Raw genomic sequence first — 23,812 nt, forward strand, 5'->3', positions numbered from 1 at the left:
TAATCAAATCTCACATAGTGCTGACACTCATAAAATTCCATTCCTCTGGCGAAATGAAAAGCTTAATTGCACCAGAGCAAAATGATGAAATGAAAAATAGAATTAAGCACACTTAACCTCGTGTTAACTAGCTGGAAACTCTGAATTTGAGGAATGATGACAGTTGAAATTCTTTTGTCACAAATCTGCAGAAAGAATCGACAAATAGAGTAGAGAAAAGAATCTTTGCAGACTTTTAAACCCCAATGCATGCATCACTCCTCAATTTATTGCATGAAGTTGCAGATTCAAACTCAAAGGTTAACGTTATTTGCATCCAGCAATAGCGCCTTCAATCAGAGTTTGAATCATAGAAGTCACTGGGACATTGGTGTCATGACTTCAGATTCAAGAATCGAACAACCCTGTGCATGGTTGGCCTGTCATCGGAGCTTGAAGAGACACACTGTGTTGCAACTGAAAGTAGGGCATCAAGGCTTTCAGTCTGTACTCGTTCACAATGTGGATCAACTATCTCCATTCGTCTATTCTCAGATGCTAGAAAATTCAGTTGCACGATGTCTGTCACATCTCGTAACAAAATCACATCCTTGATGTCTGTCACATAGTACTGACACTCACCTAGCTTTACAATTGCCTGTTTCAAGCTATGCAACCTCTATATGATTGACACTGTAACACATAGCAAGGTATGCAACCTCTATATGATTGACACTTCCTTGGGGATTAAATCTTCTATAACATATAGGTATATATGAAGAACAGTCACAAGATAATCAAATCAAAGACAGATTTTAGGCTCATTAGAAACATACAGAAAAAAGAGGGTATGCGTCTCAATCGATCAATCAAAACAGACTTAGCTATCAGTAGTAATGTTACAGTATAAGGAGACTGGGATTTCCGCTAGCTGCATAATAGACCCCAGCATGAGAGCATGACTACAACAATTTGCTAAGAAAGAACTCCATCCGTCCACTCTGTCTGTGCTTTTGCTGCAGTTGCCTAAGCAAGTGTCAAATTCAACACATTCTTGTTAATTTAAGATCGAAATTATAAGAAGGGGGGGGGGGGGGGGTTAAGGAACAAGAAAAACCTGAAAACTATACCATGTTGTTGCAACAAGCACGTGCTTGACGAACCACTGCCAGAAACATCCCTTGACTCACCACAGCCAGAAACATCCATCAAACAACCATTAGATGCAAATGAAGAAACTAAAACATCACAGTGGAGTTTGTTTCTACTTACATAAATATTGAGGTGAATACGGTCACATCCTTCAATCTCTTTAACTTCTTCCTTAATTCTCAAAGCTGAAGCCACCAGAGATTCACGGCTGCTGCACCTCATCAAGTCAATCCGTTTCAGCGTTGGAATATCTGCAAAGCTAAGGGGGATCTCCTCGAGATACCAGACCATTTTTATAACAAGTGTTTCAAGCTCGGGAAAGATTCCTCTGACGCATCCCACTTTGAGATACCTAAGTTCCTAAGTTTCAACACCTTAAGTTTAGGGAACGTGATATCTCCAAGACACCACTCTCCGGAACCAACAAAATCCGGATCACTTAAATCGAGATACTCCAGATTTGCTAGTCCCGCAATGAAGAAAATCGTGCTTTCTATTCGAGGCCAGTGTAGTAACAATTTCTTCACATTTGAAGGCAAGTGTAACTTGGGTACAACAGCGGACAAGGGAAAGAAAAGGCTAAGTGATTGAAGCTGGGTAAGACTCTCCAATTTGAGACAAATCTTTTCTTCATCAGAATAATTTATCAAAAAAAAGATTTCAAGTTCTTGAAGATTAGGACACCTCTGTACTAAAACATTCAAGCAATCAGCTTCGAGGTTTAACTCAACACCCTTTAATGTCCTCAAATTTTCCAACTTAGAGGATTCTTCAATGATCTGCTTTCTCCAAAAAAAACCAGCTTTAGTAAACTCTACACGCCTTAATTTTTTCATTTTCCAAAAATTCCCTGATAACCGTGTATACTTTGAACACTTGAGAATTAAAGTTTCTAGATGGGGCAGATGTGATTTTCCACGTGTTAGAGATAGCTATGTAATTGTCCCACATTGGAATAGGAGTAGTATCCCCTTTGTATAGAGTAGCTATAAATAACACCTCTTGTATTGCATCACATACAACAATATCAATATATCATATTTTCTCCCGTGCCTTCTCACATGGTATCAGAGCTATCGTGAGAGATTTATCGCTGTGCATAAATTCCAGCGATTCCGGGAAGTAAAATCAGTCACCGAAACCCTTTTTTTTCCTGCGACTTTCAAAGTTGTTTTGCGTCTGCTTTGTCTCGGTCAATGTTGTGCACAAAATCCAACACTACCACAAGAGTAGTCACTGTCCGGCGACCAAATCCTAGTGAAAATCTCCGGTGGTACTGTAACTGTCCAAAGAAAATTTTCCGGCGAAGTTCCAACGTTGCATGGGCCACCTTCCGGCCATTTTTTAGCGACAACTCTTCAGGACAGATTGTTTCCCTTGCAATTCCGAGCCTACCCATCCAGGTTACACCAAATTCCGACCACTTTTTTTATTTTTGATTTCAAAAAGTTGACTTCCGGCCATTTTTTGAAAAAGTTCCTTCAGAACAGTTGAGTCTTCTGGTAATTCCGATCCTACCCCTACTGTTTTTATTTCATTCCGACCACTTTGAATATTTTCCGGCTGCAACAGTAACTTTCCAACTGCTACAGTAGTTTACTATTCTGGTTCAGTGTTCCTTACTCTATTTTCAGTGGATTACAGTTGATTATTTCTCTTATTTGGTAATAATTTACAAGATGTCTTTGGGAATTGATGTTTTTGGGTCTAAAAGCATGAGTTCTGGAAACTCTAATGTTATGATTACCTCGGAACCTTTAATGGGAGGTTCAAACTACTTAGCTTGGGCTTCATCTGTCGAGTTGTGGTGTAAAGGTCAAGGTGTGCAAGATCATCTGATTAAACAGTCTAGCGAAGGAGATGAAAAGGCGATAGCGCTTTGGGCAAAAATTGATGCTCAATTATGTAGCATCTTGTGGCGTTCTATTGATTCTAAGTTGATGCCTTTGTTTCGGCCATTCCAGACATGTTATTTGGTTTGGGCAAAGGCTCGTACGTTATACACTAATGATATATCTCGCTTCTATGATGTGATATCACGGATGACAAACTTAAAGAAGCAAGAATTAGATATGTCTACTTACTTCTTTTGCTTGTGTTTCCCAGTCTAGTACTCTTGGACCATGGGTCATGGACTCAGGCGCTTCTGATCATATCTCTGGTAATAAATCACTTTTGTCGAATATTGTATATTCACAGTCTCTTCCTACTGTTACTTTAGCCAATGGATGTCAAACTAAGGCACAAGGAGTTGGACAAGCCAACCCATTGTCTTCTATCACCCTAGATTCCGTTCTTTATGTTCCTGGTTGTCCTTTTAGTCTTGCATCTGTTAGTCGTTTGACTCGTGCCCTCAATTGTGGTATATATTTTATTGATGATTCTTTTATTATGCAGGACCGCAGTACGGGACGGACAATTGGTACAGGTCGTGAATCAGAAGGTCTTTACTACCTTAACTCGCTCAGTCCTTCCACAACATGTCTAGTTACAGATCCTCCAGATCTAATCCACAGACGTTTAGGACATCCGAGTTTATCCAAACTTCAAAAGATGGTGCCTAGTTTATCCAGTTTGTCTAGATTAGATTGTGAGTCGTGTCAGCTTGGGAAACATACCCGAGCTTCCTTTACGCGTAGTGTTGAGAGTCATGCAGAGTCTGTTTTCTCCTTGGTTCATTCTGATATATGGGGTCCTAGTAGAGTCAGTTCAACCTTGGGATTTCGTTATTTTGTTAGCTTTATTGATGATTACTCAAGATGTACTTGGCTTTTCTTAATGAAAGATCGTTCTGAGTTATTCTCTATATTCCAGAGTTTTTGTGCTGAAATCAAAAACCAATTTGGTGTCTCTATCCGCATTTTTCGCAGTGATAATGCCTTAGAATATGTATCTTCTCAGTTTCAGCAGTTTATGTCTTCTCATGGAATTATTCATCAGACATCTTGTCCTTATACCCCTCAGCAAAATGGGGTTGCAGAAAGAAAGAATAGGCACCTTATTGAGACTGCTCGCACACTTCTAATTGAGTCTCGTGTTCCGCTGCGTTTTTGGGGCGATGCAGTTCTCACAGCTTGTTATTTGATTAATAGGATGCCTTCATCTCCCATCAAGGGTCAGATTCCACATTCAATATTGTTTCCCCAGTCAGCCTTATACCCTCTTCCACCTCGGGTTTTTGGGAGCACATGTTTTGTTCATAACTTAGCCCCGGGGAAAGATAAGTTAGCTCCTCGTGCTCTCAAGTGTGTCTTCCTTGGTTATTCTCGTGTTCAGAAGGGATATCGTTGTTATTCACCTGATCTTCATAGGTACCTTATGTCAGCTGACGTCACATTTTTCGAGTCTAAACCTTTCTTCACAACTGATGTCACTTCTGCTGACCACCATGACATATCTGAGGTCTTACCTATACCGACTTTTGAGGAGTTTAGTAATCCTCCTCCACCTTCAACCACAGAGGTTTCACCCATACCAACTTTTGAGGAGTCCAGTGTTATCCCTCCTAGTTCCCCAGTCACAGGAACACCACTCTTGACTTATCATTGTCGTTCGCACCCTACATCAGGCCCATCTGGTTCTCGTCCTGCACCTGACACGGCTCCTACTGCGGATCCTGCTCCTAGTACACCGATTGCACTTCGAAAAGGTATACGGACCACACTAAACCCTAATCCTCATTATGTTGGTTTGAGTTATCATCGTCTGTCATCTCCCCATTATGCTTTTATATCTTCATTGTCCTCGGTTTCCATCCCTAAGTCTACAGGTGAAGCATTGTCTCATCCAGGATGGCGACAGACTATGAGTGACGAGATGTCTGCTTTACATACAAGTGGTACATGGGAGCTTGTTCCTCTTCCTTCAGGTAAATCTACCGTTGGTTGTCGTTGGGTTTATGCAGTCAAAGTTGGTCCCAATGGCCAGATTGATCGACTTAAGGCACGTCTTGTTGCCAAAGGATACACTCAAATATTTGGGCTAGATTACAGTGATACCTTCTCTCCAGTGGCATCAGTTCGCCTTTTTCTATCCATGGCTGCAGTTCGTCATTGGCCCCTCTATCAGTTGGACATTAAAAATGCCTTTCTTCATGGTGATCTTGAGGATGAGGTTTATATGGAGCAACCACCTGGTTTTATTGCTCAGGGGGAGTCTCGTGGCCTTGTATGTCGCTTGCGTCGGTCACTTTATGGTCTAAAGCAGTCTCCTCGAGCCTGGTTTGGTAAGTTCAGCACGGTTATCCAGGAGTTTGGCATGACTCGTAGTGAAGCTGATCACTCTGTGTTTTATTGCCACTCTGCTTCAAGTCTATGTATTTATCTGGTAGTCTATGTTGATGATATTGTTATTACGGGCAATGATCAGGATGGTATTACTAATCTGAAGCAGCATCTCTTCCAGCACTTTCAAACTAAGGATCTAGGCAGATTGAAGTACTTTCTAGGTATTGAGGTTGCTCAATCTAGCTCAGGTATTGTTATTTCTCAAAGGAAATATGTGTTAGACATTCTTGAGGAAACATGGATGACAGGTTGCAGACCTGTTGACACGTCGATGGATCCGAATTCTAAACTTCTGCCTGGAAAGGGGGAGCCGCTTAGCGATCCTGCAAGCTATAGGCGGCTGGTTGGTAAATTAAATTATCTCACAGTGACTAGGCCCAACATTTCTTATCCTGTGAGTGTTGTAAGTCAGTTTATGAATTCTCCCTGTGATAGTCATTGGGATGCAGTTGTCCGCATTATCCGGTATATAAAATCGGCTCCAGGTAAAGGATTACTGTTTGAGGATCGAGGTCATGAGCAGATCGTTGGGTACTCGGATGCTGATTGGGCAGGATCACCTTCTGATAGACGTTCTACGTCTGGATATTGTGTTTTAGTAGGAGGAAATTTGGTGTCCTGGAAAAGTAAGAAACAGAATGTAGTTGCTCGGTCTAGTGCAGAAGCAGAATACCGAGCAATGGCTATGGCAACATGTGAACTAGTCTGGACCAAACAATTGCTCAAGGAGTTGAAATTTGGTGAAATCAGTCGGATGGAACTTGTGTGCGATAATCAAGCTGCACTTCATATTGCATCAAATCCGGTGTTTCATGAGAGAACTAAACACATTGAGATTGATTGTCACTTCGTCAGAGAAAAGATACTCTCAGGAGATATTACTACGAAGTTTGTGAGATCGAATGATCAACTTGCAGATATTTTCACCAAGTCCCTCACTAGTCCTCGCATTGATTATATATGTAACAAGCTCGGTACATATGATTTATATGCTCCGGCTTGAGGGGAGTGTTAGAGATAGCTATGTAATTGTCCCACATTGGAATAGGAGAAGTATCCCCTTTGTATAGAGTAGCTATAAATCGCACCTCTTGTATTGCATCACATACAACAATATCAATATATCATATTTTCTCCCGTGCCTTCTCACACCACGAAAATCGAATGTAGCTATGAAAAGTGCGACGTACTTGAGGTGAATTAGTGGTTTCAGCGTAGCTAACAAAAAACGACCAAATTTATGGGAACTCAAATCCAAGACTTTAAGAAGCCTCATCAAATTAATAACCTGACTGAAGGGATTCCAATATAAAGATTCTCCTCCATTGGTGGTTATCAGTGACCTCAAGTGTTGGTGGAAAGGCTTCCGTGTTTTGGATGCAAACTTGGAAAGCTCATTACTGAAACTGAACCTAACTCGACTTTCCTTCAAATCAGAATGTTGAATGTTCCCCCTCACTACAAACATAAATTTTTCTTCTCTACTCCTCTCCAAGCAAAAGTGAAGCACTACGTCATGAACCTGGCAGTATTTGACTTTACCGTTATATCTTCACCTTGAAACCATTACCACGTTACTGCTAATGAGATCCATCAAGTAACCTTCAGCTGTCTCTTCTATTAATCTCCCAGATTCAATGTTCTGCACGAAGCCTTCCGCTATCCATAAACTTATCAATTTAGACACTGGAGTCCTTTCGCCCTCTGGAAACATCCCCATGTAGAGAAGGCAAGGTCTTAAATAGTCGGGTAAGTTATCATAACTTAACTGCATAGTTGCCCGACTATAATCTTCAGACTCACCGTCAAGATAGGAAAATAGAGCTTTTTTAACCTTATGCCACCAAGACCTTTCCATTTTCTTCTTTTTGATTATTCCAGCTACCAAGACAACCACTAGGGGCAACCCTTTGCATCGTCTTGCAACATCTAGACTCACACCGCATAGTTCAGGTGGGCAAGTTTCGTTTTGAAACACTTTTTTCTGCAACAATTCCCTACTCTCTTCGGGTGTGAGGAATGGAAGGAAATAAAGATCAGTATGGAGCTTGATATGTTCACCCACTTTCTCAAGACGAGTTGTTGCTGTAATTCTGCTTCTATTTACAACATCAGTGAAACAATGCCTTAAGTCATCCCATGCCATACAATCCCACATATCATCCAAGACAATGAGATATCTCTTTCCTATTAAGCTTTTCCTCAGCTTGTCAGCTAGTTCGCCAAGTGATAATTGAAAAACAGCTACGATTTCCAAAATAATAAAAATTTCATTAGAATTTCAAAAATAATCAAATTTAGCCACATTTCATGTAAAGATAAATCTGAATGAAACATTGTTCAAAATTTGAAAAATATTCCAGCATAATATATTGGAGTTCAAATTTTTTACATGTGAACTTCCAGCATAATATGCTAGAAGTTCATATACAGGTGCTCCAATCTCCAGTATATTATGGTGGAACTTTCCGTATGCTGTAATTCTAATATAATATGCTGGAAGTTCATATATAGGTGCTCCAATCTCCAGCATATTATGCTAGAACTTTCCGTGTGCTAGAGTTCAACCATAATATGCTAGAAGTTCATACACAAGTGCACCAATCTCTAGTATATTATGCTGAAACTTTCCGTGTTGCAGTAAAATAGTGACTATTCTTCAATGACTTTACAAATGTTGGCTATTTTTCAGTTACCAGTCCGAAAACTGGCTAGTCCGTGCTATTTTATTGTTGTTGGGATAAAACAATTTTAAAATACTCTTAACATGGTGTGTAATATTATTCGTTTTGAGTCGAGCTTGCACAGTATTCCCTAATAAGCCTTACACTGTTAAGAATAATCAATACTTCATAAGTAGAATAATTTTTCTTTTCTACTTTCTATGTGAGATTTTATTTACACGTCCAACAAAAATAACCACAAAAGTACAGCTGGAGAACACAACGAATGCATACATTGAGACAAAGACACGTCTAAATCTAATAATCTAGTGAATTCTACGCAGGGAAAATATACCCATGTTTGTTATTGTGGCTTTTAACAATTCTTTTTGTATTTTTTCGGTAGATTTATTTTATTATTTAGAAAATTATTATTCTAATATATTTGGAAAAGAAAAAGCTATTGTCATTATAGGATTGAAAAACCATTCTCGAGCTCCTATAGTTCTAAGACTACTTGGACTCTATATATAAGAATGGTAGGTTGACACTTCTACTCTTTGATTTTACCTCTGGATTAAGTTTAGTTGAATCTCGTTCAATTTATGTGTAACTTTTTCTTATCTATATGTTTTGTATCATTGTATGTGATTGTGTGCTAATTAATTCATAATCTTCCGCAACAGTATTGCTTCACAATGTTTTGTTTACTAACCGAAAATCAAAAAATATTTTCTGTGGAAAAATATTTTCTACTCTTACAGTGAACAAGAGTCTTGTACAATGAACAAGATATATGTATTACTAGTGTCTAAAAGACTTCTTAAAAAAACTAAGAGATAATATAGAAAAACAAAATAATACTCTTCAAATTATAGCCAAGTACTCTTTAGTCTTCTACACTTCCACCCCAGTCACTGGGGTGTACAAATGAAATCGATAAACCGCACCAACCCAATAATCTGAGTCAAATCGAGAAAAAAAATTCGATTATGGTTTGGTGTTGGAAAAAAGAAACCCGATGATATTTAGTTTGGTTTGGTTTTACCTAAAAAAAAGTCAAACCGAAACCAAACCAATCCGACATTATATGTATAGAAGTTTTAAATATATTTAATACATAAAAATATTTGTTATGGTGTAGTTTATAAATATTTCTTAGCCTTTTTCATAATTTTATCTTTTAACGTATTATTTCAAGCTTGGACTTATAATTTTTGGAAGGCTGTTTCCAAATAGACCCCCGACATCTTTCCCTCCAAGAACTTCCCACCTTGCTCTTGGGGAGACTCGAACTCACAACCTCTCGGTTGGAAGTGGGGGTTGCTTACCATTAGAGCAACCTCCGGCGTCCGTAATGTTAGTAAATCAAATAAATCCTAAACCAAATTAAATCAATACAAATGCTAATAAAAGACATTCAATTTAATTTTACTATTAATGAAAATAGTGTTGAATATTTATTTTTTTAGTTTTGTCATATGGTTTAGATAAAATGCATAACTTATTTTTTTAGTGTTTAGTGACGTAAATAATAGTATTTATTAGTCTTATTTATTTTAGCAACTTATATTAGTAATTTTAAATTATATCTATTTTTATTAGGGCTTACTAATAATATTTATTTTATGCGATTTTATTATTTTTATGGTTGAATATTTTAGTATAATATCATGAATCATTTTATATTTATGTTATTTTATTGAAAAACACCTTATATAATTCTGTCTTACTAGAATTAAAGAACTATTTAGAGTACAACGGGAGAACACAACGGATGCATACATTGAGACAAAGACACGTCTAAATCTAATAATCTAGTGAATTTCTACGCAGGGAAAATATACCCATGTTTGTTATTTGTGGCTTTTAACAGTTTTTTTTTGTATTTTTTTGGAAGTTTTATCTTATTATTTAGAAAATTATTATTCTAATATATTTGGGAAAGAAAAAGCTATTGTCATTATAGGATTGAAAAACCATTCTCGAGCTCCTATAGTTCTAAGACTATTTGAAATCTATATTAAGAATTGTAGGTTGAGATTCTTTATAATACACACTACTACTCTTTGCTTTTGCCTTTGGATTAAGCTTAGTTGAATCTCGTTCAATTTATGTGTAACTTTTTCTTATCTATTTTAAGGCTTAACACCTCCTCATACCACTCCACTTTAACACCTCATTTTATTTCGTTTTTTTTGTTTTCCTTTACTGTTCCTTTGTGTGTTGTATATTGTATACCGGATTTTTTGTTTTAGATCTGTTAGTTTCGATCTGATCTGAGCACGGATCTGATTTTTTTGTGAATTTGTCTAATCTCTATTTTTGTTAAATAAAATTGATCCGGTCGGTTGGAAATTGCAGAATTTGCTTGCTTTCATTTATTCTCGATGTTTTTGTTGAGCGTTATGTTTTGGCCTTTAATTTGATCTAAAAGTTTTAATTGGTGATGTTATATTTCTGCATCTTTTATTGATCTAGATCTAAATCTAGTATCTTCAACCTGTTTTTCACTGCCTCTCTTTGTTAAACCCCACTGTCGCTCTCCGCCGCGCGTGTTCTCCAACTTCCGGCGTCTCTCTGACATACTTTTCAGAGTTTCGCATTCTCACTCTGTTTGTACGGGTTCTTTCTTTACACTTTCTCTATCACCGAGATTTGTAAATTTCAAATATTAAATTATACAAAGTGGTACCCATTCCAGATCTTCCTTTGTCGCTTTCGATGATAGTAGAAATATAAAGGCATTGATCCATTTTGAATATTAAACCTATTTTGGTAAGTTTCTGCCTGATCTCCATTTTTCTGTATTCGTCCTTTTGGTTATTTTTTCCTTCTATTTTAACCCACTTTCTGATATTTAGCAATAATTTCATACTTTTTGGTTTTAATTTCATACTTTGTATTTTCCTTCAATATTGTTTTTAGCTAACCCAAAGGTTTTTAGGGACCCAAAGATTTGATTTGAGTTGGTCTATCAAGACTCTATATAGTTGAATTTTCAGTTGAGAAGGGCACTTGTTCTGTCTTGCTTCACGTCATCATTTTCTTCAATATTTTTTTGTCTTCTTCTCCGCTTGGTACATTCTATATTGTTGGGGCTATACCAGTGGTAGCGGTCATAGCTCCTGCTGGTTTTTAGGTCGTGGTATTTTCTGTGTTTTCAGGAATTCTCGGAGTATTGGAGACAAGTTGGGCGCACGAGCACTGGAAAAGGAGAGCAACCTGGGCGAGTGTCAGCAAAGGGCGGTAGGAAGTGGTGCGTGAGCGCACAACTGCATCGAGTACAACAAATCAGCCATAGGTTTTGTTATCAGGAGTTGGTACCTCCTGTTTTACTGTTTCCCTTTTGGTGTTAGCTAAATTACTGTTACTTTACTTCGCAATAGTTAAACCTTTCAACTAGGATACTAGTTACCACTGGTTTCCTTCTTGTTTGATTTGCGTACGTTGTGCACTAGCGAGTCTTCTCTAGATAGTTGTAGGTGTAGTGGCTGCAGTCTGGGATGATAGAATAAGGGCATGTCCTCAGGTGGGGCAGAGTGGGGGGCTGGGGTTAGGGGGTGGGTCGGGTAGCAGGGGAGGTAGAGGGGGCAAGGGAGCCTATAGGTTGAGAATCGGATCATGGAACATAGGTTCACTAACTAATAAATCCATAGAGTTGGCGAAAATCCTGCAGAAGAGGAAGATTAATGTAGCGTGTGTCCAGGAGACTAGGTGGGTCAGATCGAGGGCGAAAAACGTGGATGGGTATAAGTTGTGGTACTCTGGTATCCTGAGGGGTAAGAATGGAGTGGGTATCCTAGTAGATAGTCATCTTAGAGAGTCCGTGGTAGAGGTCAGGCGGGTGAATGATAGACTAATGACTATTAAGTTGGTGGTAGGTGAGGGTACTTTAAATGTCGTTAGCGCGTACGCACCGCAAGCAGGCTTAGATGAGGATATTAAGAGGTGCTTTTGGGAGGGGTTGGATGAGATTGTTCGTAGTATACCGCCTTCTGAAGAGGTTATTCATAGGAGGAGATTTCAATGGTCATATTGGGTCATCTGCAAGTGGGTACACTGAGGTGCATGGCGGCTTTGGTTACGGAGAGCGGAACGGAGGGGGCATTGCGCTGTTGGACTTTGCCAAGGCTTTTGATCTAGTCATTGCGAACTTGAGTTTTACGAAGCGGGATGAACATTTGGTTACTTACCAAAGTTCGGTGGCGAAGACTCAGATTGACTATCTCCCCCTCAGGAGATGCGACAGAAGGTTGTGCGATGACTGCAAGGTTATCCCCGGTGAGACCCTCTCAACACAGCATAGGATTTTGGTGATGGACATTTGTATTAGGATATGGAGGAAGAAGAGGTCAGTACAAGGACGCCCTAGGATTAGGTGGGGCGCCTTAACTAAGGATAAAGCTAAGGAGTTGGAAGGAAGGTTATCGGGAATGGGAGCTTGGAGAAGTGGTGGGGACGCAAACACAATGTGGTCGACGACGGCGGACTGTATAAGAAATGCGGCGAGAGAGGTATTAGGGATATCTACGGGCCGCAATGGTGGTCATAAAGGATATTGGTGGTGGAATGCAGTTGTCCAAGGTAAAGTGGAAGCGAAGAAAGCGGCTTACCTGCGGTTAGTAGGGAGCACTAACGAGGAGGAGAAGAGAGAGAAAAGTCAGAGGTATAAGGTAGCTAGGAAGGAGGCAAAGATGGCAGTGACGGAGGCTAAGACGACAGCTTTTGCTCGTCTGTATGAGGAACTAAGGAACAAAGGAGGGGAGAAGAAGTTATTCCGACTCGCTAAGGCGAGAGAGAGGATAACTCGAGACTTAGACCAGGTGAGGTGCATAAAAGATGACGACGACAAAGTTCTGATGGGAGATGACCAAATTAAGAGGAGGTGGCAGACCTACTTTCATAAACTTCTAAGTGAAGAAGGAGATCAAGATATTAGACCTGGGGAATTGAGGAATGCCGACAGTCACCATGAATTAGGTAATTGTAGGGACATCGAGATCGATGAAGTCATGGAGGCAATGCGTAAGATGAGAAGGGGCAGAGCTACCGGGCCAGACGAGATTCCGGTTGAACTGTGGAGGTGTGTGGGTCAAGCAGGCTTGGAATGGCTTACTGCATTGTTTAGTGTTATATTCAAGACTAATAGAATGCCTGAAGAGTGGAGGTGGAGTACAATGGTCCCGTTGTATAAGAACAAAGGTGATGTCCAGAGCTGTAACAACTATAGGGGCATCAAATTACTAAGTCATACCATGAAAGTTTGGGAGAGAGTGGTAGAAATGAGAGTGCGAAGGACGGTGTCTATTTCAGACAACCAGTTCGGGTTCATGCCGGGACGATCTACCACAGAAGCTATCCACCTTATTAGGAGGATGGTGGAACAGTACAGGGATAGGAAGAAGGATCTTCACATGGTGTTTATTGATTTGGAGAAAGCGTACGATAAGGTTCCTAGGGAGGTCTTATGGAGCTGCTTAGAGGATAAAGGGGTCCCGATTGACTATATTATGGTGATTAAAGACATGTATGATGGAGCTAAGACTCGGGTTAGGACAGTAGGAGGCGACTCTGAACATTTTCCAGTTATTACGGGGTTGCACCAAGGGTCTGCGCTCAGCCCATTCCTATTTGCCCTGGTGATGGATGCACTTACTCATCATATTCAAGGGAGGTGCCATGGTGCATGCTATTTGCTGATGACATTATTCTAATTGACGAGACACGAGGCGGCGTCAACGAGAGGCTAGAGATTTGGAGACATGCTCTTGAGTCTAAAGATTTCAAGTTGAGCAGGACGAAGACGGAATACCTCGAGTGGAAATTTGGAGTTGAGCCGACGGAAGCGGGAGTTGAAGTGAGGCTTGACTCTCAAGTCATTCCCAAAAGGGGTAGTTTCAAGTACCTTGGATCGGTTATTCAGGGGATCGGGGAGATTGACGAGGATGTCACACGCCGTATAGGGGTGGGGTGGATGAAGTGGAGGTTAGCGTCGGGAGTCTTGTGTGATAAAAAAGTGCTACCGTTACTAAAAGGTAAGTTTTATAGAGCAGTGGTTAGGCCTGCCATGTTATATGGAACTGAGTGTTGGCCGGTAAAGAACTCACACATCCAGAAGATGAAAGTAGCGGAGATGAGGATATTGAGGTGGATGTGCGGGAATACAAGAATGGATAAGATTAGGAATGAAGATATTTGAGAGAAGGTGGGCGTGGCCCCCATAGAGGACAAGATGCGGGAAGCAAGACTCAGATGGTTTGGGCACATTCAGAGGAGGAGCACTGATGCACCGGTGAGGAGGTGTGAGCGACTGGCTGTAGTGGATACGCGGAGAGGTAGAGGACGACCTAAGAAGTATTGGGGAGATGTGATCAGACAGGACATGGCGCGACTTCGGATTACTGAGGACATGGCCCTTAACAGGGAATTATGGAGGTCGAGTATTAAAGTTGTAGGTTAGGGGAGAGTTGTAAATATTTCTACATCACAATAGAGTGAGACTAGCCAGTTAGGAGTTAGACTAAGAATGTCATTGGTCATCTATTGATGCAGGGCTTTACCTGCTAGTCTTACTATACCAGTCATCTTTTTCGTATGTCGTATTCTGTATTTCATATCTATTGTATTGCTATTATTGTATTGCTGTTATTTTATTATGCATTTTTATGGTACTAATATATCGGCTTCTGTTGCTTTTTGAGTCGAGGGTCTCCTGGAAACAGCCTCTCTACCCTTCGGGGTAGGGGTAAGGTCTGCGTACATATTACCCTCCCCAGACCCCACGTGTGGGATTATACTGGGTTGTTGTTGTTGTTTTTCTTATCTATTTGCTTTGTATGCATAGGCGGACGCTCACTTTAACAAGAGGGGTCACCAGCACTCGGTAACTTCCACAAAAAATTCATATATGCTTGCAAATGTATTAAAAAAATAGTCAAATATTAGCCTAGGCCTCCATATCAATCTCTATGAGCAGTGATAAATTTATATTAAATGTCATAGTACCCCCGCAATTATTGAATCCTGGGTTCGCCTCTGTTTGTATGTGATTTTGTGCAAATTAATCCATAAACTTCCGCTACAGTATTGCTTCACAATGTTTTATTTACGAACTGAAAATCAAAAAATATTTTCTACTCTAACAATGAACAAGTCTTTTACAATGAAAAATATATATGTATTACTAGTGTCTAAAAGACTTCTTAAAAAAACTACGAGATAATATAGAAAAACATGATAATACTCTTCAAAATATAGCCAAGTACTCTTCAGTCTTCTACACTTTCCACACCAGTCACACTATCAAAATAGCCAATTAGTCCAAATCTCTATCAAATTTGTACATTATCTCATAACACATTGTTCTTTGCAAGTAGCTTAACTTGTTTTTCAACTCCAAAATATTCTCAATAAGCATGAAAAAACTACAATAGCAATCAATAATAGTGTCACAACATATTAGGATGAGTGTTTCAGCTAGCTGCATAAGCAGTGGCGGATGCATCATTATCACGACCTCAAATATCGGTCGTGATGACGCCTATCACATTACTAGGCAAGCCGACAACCCCTATTCCACCACTGATTTATCAACGACATTAAGCCATTTTTTTCTAACTTCAGTTTTAGAAACAGAATCCTTTATAAGCATAATAACAATAGAAATACGCGGAAAACGAAATGACAAATACGACACAACACCAACAATCTGGTGTCACGAGTCTAGAGCCTCTAATAAATATCATAATATCTAATACATCAAGTCTAGGAATGCGGAAAAAGTAAAAGATAGAAGGGAAGAACCAGGGCTGCGGACGCCATGCAGCTACCTCAAAACTCCCGGCAAGTACTGGATAACAGCTGAAGCTCTCACTCCGCCCCTCGGGTGTCACGACCCAAAAATCCCTCCGAAGGAGCCGTGATGGCACCTAGTCTCCAAACTAGGTAAGTCTAACATTAACTGAATAACATTGATACTTATTAACTCATAATGAAATTTCTCAAAACAATTTGCCATTCCCAAAATCGGTAGTACAAGTCACAAGCCTTTCTAAGAGTAGTTATACAATATAATTACATCACTGTTCCGAAACAAAGGGAACAAATGGAAATAAGTACAATTGAAGGTGACTATGAGGACTGCGAACGCTATAGCAGATTTACCTTGAGTCTCCACCGCTTCGAATAGCTACCATCAATCAAATGCATGGATCTGTACACAAAAATGTACATAAGTGTAGTATCAGCACAACCGACTCCATGTGCTGGTAAGTGTCTAGCCTACCCCGGCGAAGTAGTGACAAGGCTAGGACCAGACACTCACATAAACCTGTGCAGTTTATAGCGTACAAAATAATAGGAAGCAAATAATAGTAATGGCAACAATGATCAACCAATGATATAAATAGCAGGCAACAAGAACACCATAATTGCTTCTCAACAAATAATAAATACAAGTGCAATCAATTAATCGAGTCCTTCAAATATGAATCTTTCGCCTATAAATCCTTCAAGTAATAATCTCTAAGATAATATGCTTTTCAATAAATATATTTCGAATATATTTCCTTCAAATAAGTATCTTTCGAATATAATTCTTTAGAGTAAAGGTCACCTTGTGACACCTCATTTCATAATCATAATAATATAGGTCTCTGCCCACTTTCGTATTTTTACGGCATCTCGTACCCATATTCATATTACAACCGCATGGACAACTCACATGCAATTAAATCAAACTATAATATTTTCCCCGGCACCTTGTGCCAACATATTTCTATTTTACATTAAAACACAATATTTTCATGTTACTCAGTTCACAGGGTCCATAACCCAATACAATTAAGAATGTTCAAAGAGCCTCATTTACTTAACATAAAGTAGAGTACAACTTCCAACCCAATTAGGAAATCAATAAGAAAAGATAAAGTTATTTTTAGTAATCATTTGATAAAGAAATTACCCTTTTCAATTAAAGTACAATTATTGAAGCTTGAAATATTGAACTATATATATATATATATATATATATATATATATATATATATATATATATATATATATATATAATTGCGGTGAAATAATGCAAACACTGTAGGTTCTAACACGAAGGGTCACAACAGTAAAAGAATTCAAACAGTTTAAACACTTGAATTGATAACAACAAACAAACACAACAGTAGAAAGTGCACGGCATCACCATTATAAGGAATCAAAATCCAGCCACTAACAAGAATAAGGAAAACAAGGCAGATTTCACTTCCAGATCACATCTCGTTGCAAGCGCAACCCGTTCCAATCTCATTTAACACCGTTGCGACGTGCAACCCGATCCTCATTACATTATACCGTTGCGGCGTGCAACCCGATCCTCATTATATTTTATCGTTGCGGCGTGCAACCCGATCCTCATTATATTTTACCGTTGCGGCGTGCACCCGATCCTCATTATATTATACCGTTGCGGCGTGCAACCCGATCCTCATTATATTTTACTGTTACGGCGTGCAACCCGATCCTCATTATATTATACCGTTGCGGCGTGCAACCCGATCCTCATTATATTTTACCGTTGCAGCGTGCAACCCGATCCTTATTATATCCATGTCATGAACTTGCCCAAACTACAAACGCAACTCAAGTGCGAGGGGAGTGACAACAAATGCACAAGGTCCCGACAAGGGAATAATAATATTAAACAAACATCCCGGCAAGGGAACAATACTATCAAAACAAACATCTCGGTAAGGGAACAATACTATCCAAACAAACATCCCAGCAAGGGAACAATACTATCAAAACAAACATCCCAGCAAGGGAACAATAATAATAATAACACATGAAGCGCAATATACTACAACAGAGTCATAACAATTATAATACAAGACTCACGGGCATGCTTGACCCCCAACGTATAGATACTCGTCACCATGCCTATACGTCAGACTCCACACATAACAAATAGCAAATATACTCAACTCCTATTCCCTCAAGCTAGGATAGATCAAACACTTACCTCGCTTTGCAACCAATTCAAAATTCCAACAAGCCTTTACCTCGCGAATTCGTCTGAAGCTTCAAATCTAGTCATAATAATTCAATATACTCAATATAAATCGTATGAATTAATTCCATATGAATTTACACATTTCTTTAAAATTAAATCCGAAATTTAACTAAAAATTGCTCGTGGGCCCACTTCTCAGAATCCGACGAAACTCATAAAATACGACAACCCATTCCGATACGAGTTCAACCATACAAAAATTATCGAATTCCAATGACAACTCGACCTCCAAATCTAAAATTTTCATTTTTGAAAGATTTTGCAAAAATCTTGATTTCTTCCATCTAAATCCGAATTAAACGATGAAAATAACCATGGATTTATGTAATATAAACACTTTCGAGTATAGGACACTTACTTGAGTTGAAATCGTGAAAAACACCTCAAAATCGCCCAAGAACCGAGCTCCAAAAACCCCAAAACGAAAATGAAGAAATGAGCATTTTTGGTCCTTAAGTTTCTGCCCGCCCGTCACTAAAAGTCGTCACTAAAAGTCCACCAAAAACAGCTTTACTAGTCATATTCAATCGACCATAACTTTTCGTACATATGTCCGAATTACAAATAGTTTAACTTTCTGGAAACGAGAATCCAAGTTCTACAACTATCATGTTTTGCATATTTTCGGATTCCATATATATTTCGAGATATAAGCTTCTAAAGTAGCCTCCTCGCATCAGAAATTTCTGAGAAATTTCAAAATAGCTTTATCAGCCCTTATTCAATCGATCATAACTTTCTGTACAAATATCCAAATGATAAATGGTTTAATTTTCTGAAAATCGAATGCAAGAGCTACAACATTCATGTTTTGTATATTTTCAGATTCCTTATAGATTGCTAGATATAAGCTTCTACATTATGCTCCTTGCATCAAAATTTTCGAACCTTGCTGTCAAAATCCAGCAAGTTAAATTGGCCTAAAAATGGCCCGTAACCATTCCGAAACTCACCCGAGCCCCTCGGTACTCTAACCAAATGTGCCAACATAATTCATAACATCCTTCAAACTTTTTCCAATCAACAAAACACCTCAAACAACATCAAAACCATCAATTCACATTGAATTCAAGCCTAAGTTTTCCAAAAACTTATGAAACACACATTTGATCAAAAACCCGACCAAACGATGTCCGAATGACCTGAAATTTTGCACACATATCCCAAAATGACACAATGAAGCTACAACAACTCTCGGAATTTCATTCCGACACCCGGATCAAAATTTCACCTATCAACCGGAATTCGCCAAAATACTAACTTCGCCAATTCAAGCCTAATTCTACACCGGTCATCACAAAAATATTCTGGACACATTCCTAAGTCCCAAATCATCTCCCGGAGCTAACTGAACCATCAGAATTCATATCCAATCCCTCTAACTTATAAGTCAATGCTCGGTTGACTTTTTCAACTTAAGCCTTCTTAAAAGAGACTAAGTGTCTCATTTCTTATCAAAACCACTCCAAACCAACTCGATCACATAAGATACGGATAATGAAGCATAAAGAAGTTGAACATGGGAAAAATAGAGCGGTAACTCATGAGACGACGGGTCGGGTCATTACATCGGGCACCTAGACACAAGGTGCATGGAGTAACGTGAGTACGCCAACTCAGTAACTAACTAAAGTAAATAAAGACTGAAGATAGTGACGAGCGGTTAAAACATAATATATGAAATTATCAACAGAGAAGTAGCTCAACATTGTAGTTTAAAACTAGTTTCGTCACAAAATATACACCTTCAGCTTAAAGTTTAAAATCATATACTTAGTAACATTTTTCAACAGAGCCTATGTTTGAAAGAAGAGTGAAACAGTAAAAGCAGCATGACAAGGCCTCTCGGGCAAGGAATCACTCAATTATGGCCCATCAGGCAGGCTCTCGGTCACTCTGGACACATCTCTTGTCACTTAATACTTATTCTCAGCACTCAACTCATATATCCCTCATAATAACAGAAATCATAATAACTGTTGCGGCGTGCAGTATGATCCATATATCACTGCGGTATGTAGCCCGATCCATATAGATAGTTGACTGCGCTTACTGGGGGTGTACAGACTCCGGAGGGGCTCCTACAGCCCAAACGCTATATTGCTGCGGCGTGCAGCCCGATCCAATATATATATCGCTGCGGCGTGCAGCCCGATCCATATAAGTATTGCTGCGGCGTGCAACCCGATCCAATATATACATAATATCGTCACCGTTGGGTTCTCAACCTCTCTCAGTCATAATCCTCACATCCTCTCGGGCACAATAATGAAAGGTAGGGATCTCAGTCCACAAGTCCTCTCATTTAGAAATAGAGTGATAGAACCAGCTTAAATCGTTTCAAACAAATAAAAACATGAGTGAGGATATGAATTTTTGATAAGTAAAGTGAGGAAAATCAGTCAAAATGCCCCTAAGGGTTCTACAGGTCGGTACAAGGCCCCAAACATGACATACAACCCAAATCACAATATAAATGACTGAAAACATAGAATAATATAGATTTCAAAATCAATTACGCGGGTTAATAGTCGCTATGGGACGGACCAAGTCGCAATCCCTACCAGTGCACACCCACACGCTCATCACCTAGCATGTGCGTCACTATGTTTTACAAATCAAGTCAAATACTGGGTTTTGTACCCTCAGTTTCAGATTTACAATGGTTATTTACCTCAAACCGATGAAAATACTACTTCGCGGCACCTTTGCCTCTCGAATCAGCCTCCACACGCATCGAATCTAACCAAAATCAGAAGGAATACGTCACAATATGCTAAGGGAGCAAAGCCCAATCGAAAACAATCGAAAAATGCCAAAAATCCCGAAATTAGAAAAACCCGAGCCCCGAGCCCACTTCGCAAAACTCAGAAATTTTCACATCAGCGGATTCCTTATCTCGCTACGAGTTCATACATATCAAAAGTTCTCAAATATGACTTCAATTGGTCCTTCACATCCCAATTCAAAAGTTCAAAATCCCAAGCCCTAGCTCTTCCATTTTTAGCTTAAGTTCCATGATTTTCTAGGTTGACTTCACAATAGAATCATGTTTTAGGCTAAAAAATCTTACCTCCAATCAATTCTCCTTGAGTCACTCTTTAATCATCTTCAAATTACCTCTCAAAATGCTCAACAATGGAGGAAAAATAACCCAAAATAGCGGATGAAATAACTTAAAAACTTTCTGCCCATTTCTGACTTTCCTTCTTCGCGAACGCGGTCAAACCCTCGCGTTCGCGATGCACAAACTTATCTTGACCAAATTTCCTTCTACGCGATCACGAAGTAGGGCTCGCGAATGCAATGCTTTACCCAGGTGACCCTTCGCGAACACGACCACACCCATGCGAACGCGAAGAACAACAGACTTCCAATCCACCTGACCCAAATCCTTCTATGCGAATACGACAATTCCCCCGCGAAAGCGATGCACCAAGCTCACTCCCCTTCGTGAACACGTGGCCAGCCTTGCGAACGCGAAGGCCGAATTCACACCTTCCTCTGCTAACTCTTCGCGAATGGGAGAACCCCTATGCGAACACGAAGAGTTAAATTACTGCAACTGCTGAGCTCAATTTCTACAACTTTTCAAACTCAAAAGTGGTTTGATTGACCATCTGAAACTCACCCGAGGCCCCCGGGACCTCAATCAAAAGTACCAACACATCCTAAAACCTCATTCAAACTTGTTCTAATTATCAAAATACCTCAAACAATACCAAATCTACTAATTCACATTGAATTCAAGCCTAAATTTTTCTAAAAATGTTCGAAACACGCTTTGGATAATAAAACCAACCAAACCACGTCCGAATGATATGAAATTTTGCACACACATCCCAAATGACCTAGCTACAACAACTCTTGGAATTCCATTCCGACCCTTGGATCAAAATCTCAACCGGAAATCGCCAAAATACTAACTTTGCCAATTCAAGCCTAATTCTACACCGGACCTCCAAAACCAATTTCGATCACAGTCCTAAGTCATAAATCACCTCCCGAAGCTAAATGAACCATCGTAACTCACATCTGAGCCCTCTATTACATAAGTCAATATCCGATTGACTTTTCCAACTTAAGCCTTCTTATATGAGACTAAGTGTCTCATTTCTTACCAAATCCACTCCGAACGCAAACTAATCAACTCGATCATATAAAATACGGATAGCAAAGCATAAAGAAGAAGAAATAGAGAAAACAAAACGGTAACTCATGAGACGACTGGTCGGGTCGTCACAACCATAGAACTACCAGGTTCAACTGAGCCACTATTTTCGACGCAGAGCATAAATTTATGCGTCTTTGCTGTAGTTATCTTAGCTATAGCCAAATAAAAACACATCGTTGTTTGTTTGAGATCAACATCGAACAATTAAGAGAAAGCAAGCATCTAATCAAGATGAGAAAAAGAAGAAGGAATAGGAAAATAAAGTATGGTCCAACCTATTATATATGAGCTCTGAAGATTAAAATATACATTATTTTAACATTTGCATGTGTCATTCTTTTACATAAATGACTAATAATAACGGAAACCAAGATGTTCCGATGGTGACTGTCGATGCGTCGGCAAGTCGAACACCGGCATTGGCACCGGCGGAGAAACCCAAAATTGTTTTGGGTTAGATTTCAAGCGGTGGCAGCAGAAGATGTTCTGCAGAAGTTCATTAAGGAAGATGTTCCTGTTCTGCCCGAAGAAACTCCAGAGAATGAATGCTTTCTCGTGATTGAGGCGTGGAAGCATTCTAACTTTCTGTGCAAGAATTATATTCTTGGCGGACTGGAGGACAATTTGTATAATGTCTACAGTGTCGTGGAGATGTCAAAATAATTGTGGACTGCGCTTGGAAAGAAATACAAAACTGAAGATGTCGGGTTTAAGAAATTCGTTGCCGCTAAGTTTTTGGACTACAAAATGGTAGATAGCAAGTCTGTCATTACCCAAGTCTGGGAATTGCAAGTGATTATTTACGATCTCCTTGCTGAAGGTATAAATCAAATTAATATTGATGTTGCAAGTAGTAATTTTAATAATTTTTACTAGCAAAATTTTCATTGAAGATCTTGTAATCAATGAAGCATTCCAAGTAGTAGCAATGATTGAAGAGTTGCCTTCTTTGTGGAAGGACTTCAAAAACTACTTGAAACACAAACACAAGGAGATGTCGCTTGAAGATCTCATTGTTTAGTTGAGAATCGAAGAGGACGACAAAGCTACTGAAAAGAAAGGTCATGGAAACTCAACAATAATGGGAGCAAACATTGTTGAGGATACTTATCAAAATAAGAGAAAGAGGAAGCATGCTTCTGGAGCGAAAAACAACCCAAGAAAAAAACGGTTCAACGGAAATTGCTACAACTATGGGAAAGCTGGCACAAATCTACGGAGTGCCTTGCTCCGAATAAAGACAAGAAGAAAGGTCAAGAAAAATGGTTGAAAAGCATGAAGATGTTGATGACTAGTGTGATATGCTTTCTAAATGCAACCTGGTGGGAAATCCTAAGAAGTGGTGGATTGCATCTGGACCCATTCACCATGTTTGTGCTGTTAGGGAAGCCTTTGCAACATATGCTCCTATTAGACCCGAACAGACGCTTTCTATGGGAAATGCTGCAACCGCCAAGATTGAAGGCTATGGGAAGATCTTTCTGAAAAA

The 23,812-nt window shown here is 39.3% G+C and overlaps 1 pseudogene; it reads right to left on the reverse strand.

Moving 5' to 3' along the window:
* LOC104226952 (putative late blight resistance protein homolog R1A-3) overlaps positions 1–23,812 on the reverse strand; it is a 275,847-nt pseudogene continuing 252,035 nt past the window's right edge.

This window comes from Nicotiana sylvestris, chromosome 1 (assembly GCF_000393655.2).
Source record: "Nicotiana sylvestris chromosome 1, ASM39365v2, whole genome shotgun sequence".
Classification (NCBI taxonomy): Eukaryota; Viridiplantae; Streptophyta; class Magnoliopsida; order Solanales; family Solanaceae; genus Nicotiana; species Nicotiana sylvestris.